The 2,640-nt window shown below is 32.6% G+C and overlaps 1 protein-coding gene across 4 annotated transcripts in view; it reads right to left on the bottom strand.

The window, feature by feature from the left end:
- The window catches only part of LOC119643365, a 141,506-nt gene that overhangs the window by 134,420 nt on the left and 4,446 nt on the right, over positions 1-2,640 (bottom strand). The window lies entirely within an intron of this gene.

Raw genomic sequence — 2,640 nt, 5'->3', positions numbered from 1 at the left:
CTTAATAGAGAACCTAGGTTATTTACGAAGTAGTTCTATTTTGACATAGTAATTTTTAATCTTCCAGGAATAACATCACGCGACATAAAATTTAATATGGGAATTGATATACCCTTGAATGAAGAATTTTGTTACAGAAGTTAACAATCGCCTTAAGCTACGTAAGGCAAATATACACACAAAAGGAATTCCGTGTATATTGCTTCAGTGGTGTTTATAAAAACGGCAAATGCGTTACATATATAGTTTTACCGGATGGTTGAAGAACAAAGGAGAAAAAATCCGATTATCATTTAAATTATTACTAGCCTATACAAATTCAACATCAATCTCACTATGGAAAACTGCCATTCCAAGTTATGTAGAGAAGTTATGTAGAGCCAACAGCACACTGCCGTCTCCACAGAGTGTGTATCTTAACTATATATTGTATAATCGGCGGAAAGGACTTCCGAATTAAAGCTTTTAAAATTTCGATAGAAAATCATTAATGCAAAGCATTTTTTATGTTGCTTTTTATCAATAGACACAGCAAAAGAAATAATAGTTACAATTGTGTTGAGAGGTTTATTGTGAGCGACAAAAGTTCTTACAAAAGCAACTTAGGGCTGGAAATTTTAAGAAAATAAAATTTCCAAATGTAATTGCGAAACAGATATATTAAATGAGATATCTTTTCATAGTAGTTAAATCTTGGTAAGAGCACAACTCCATGTATATTTGTGTTCAACATGTCTATTGAAATTTTTAAGAGGTATAGACAAAAACACTAACGTATTTAGCCCAACACAATTAATGGTTTGAGCTGCACGGTGTTATGACCGCTCTCCTATATGCAAAAATTTAAAAAGTCTAATAATAATAATAATACAAGTAAATTTTAATCGGACGGGAGCGCTTTTGAACTTTCTTCCATATCAACGTGTTCACAAAAAATAAGCCTTTGTATGAGAATAACCTTTTGTTTGTACAATTTTATGATTGCAATTTGTTCATATACACTTGTTTGTGCGTTTAGGCCACCTAAGTCAAGATTTGGGGATTCTTCCCAGACCTCTTGAAAGATAAGCGGATATTTGGTGAAATAGAGAAAATTAATAATACCAGCATTGAATCATGGTTTAGCATCTCTCCTACATAAAGGTTCCTATCAAAAGTAAATATATATATGGTAATCAGGTAAGTTTTCTATAGGGAAAATATGTAATTTATTTATGTTACCAGGAAAATAAGTGAAGAAAATAAATAAAATGTATTGCGCGAAATGGTGTAGAAAACGTACCTAAGAGTCGGCTTTATCCCGCTATAATGTTTTTACTTGGTTTTAACATTGTTTATTAGATATTAAGCATTTCGAGTTATTCCTAACGATATTTTTATCTTTCCCTTCTACAGCAATCTTGTAAGTCTTCCACATTAGCTAACAAACGTATCGTCCTTATCGCAATTCAAAAAAAAAAATTTAATATCACTTGCTTGTGCCAAAAAGAGAAAATATTTTTTTGCTCCGGCCGTCACACCACAAAATCCTCATAAGCATACAGATCTGCTAAGAAATGTAACGTAATTTTTGTAGTTTATCAGGTATTACAGTTAGTTGACGTTATTAGATTTCGAACATCATCTCATACTCTTTATGTATCTAACAGATCGAATTCCATTTGTTCAGAAATATTATTTCATTTGAACAGTTAAAACAGATAGAAACACAAATATAGTCTGTTTTTTATTGCTATCGGACTTCCAGAAATATCGATCGTTAATATTTGCTTCGGACGGAAATCAGCGAAAATTCTAGTCCTGTGTTAATTTGATAGCCTTAAGGGCCAACATTCAATAAACTTTCCCATAAAGAAAGTGATAAATTACAACAAGACTATAACTGAGTTGCAGAATAAATAAATGAATAAATTAAAAAGAAAAGGGGTGCACAGTAGGCCATCACGCTATGGTACTGCCTGTATTGAATATCCCAGAGATACGCATTTAAACACATACATATTAATGAAAACTGTTCACCAAAACCTTGTACCTAATCGTCGGTCTGAAATTGATGCGAATTAGCATATATCCAATACGAAATTTATATTCTATTTGTACACAATTAACTCAAAACCAATAAGTGTATTGTATAGTAGGTTATGTCATCTCCAGCTTCAATTTTGACCATCACTGCGTCACATCTCTCTGGAAACGTCAGTCTGTATTCATGCCTACCGCCGAAAAATCATTTCGATCAGCATTTAGATTCTTAGTTAAGCTGTCTTTTTTCGACAGCCCTCTCAAACTCACAACGTCTGAAATGGACAATTGAAGGTTGTTCCAAATTTATTGATATAAGAAACTATCGAGTAAGAATTGAAAATTTGACTACATATTCTTAAATAAACTATTACATCTACACAGCATACAGGATATTTAATAACAGTTTGAATGCGGAAACACTAGTAGTTGTGGTAAAAAGCGTGCAGCTTATAGAACGCAAGGGTCTTCAGTGACAATGCTTATCAGTGCTAGCGTACGAAGATATATTGATAACCAAATTTCCTCTGATGTTAGTCAACCGGCATTACCATCAAGGTTTAAGTCTCTTAGAGAAGTAGTTGAAGGCGATGAAAATAAAAAATAACCTCTATTTTG

The sequence above is a fragment of the Glossina fuscipes genome, unplaced genomic scaffold, assembly GCF_014805625.2.
Source record: "Glossina fuscipes isolate IAEA_lab_2018 unplaced genomic scaffold, Yale_Gfus_2 60510, whole genome shotgun sequence".
NCBI lineage: Eukaryota > Metazoa > Arthropoda > Insecta > Diptera > Glossinidae > Glossina > Glossina fuscipes.
This window is presented reverse-complemented; position numbering and strand designations above follow the sequence as displayed.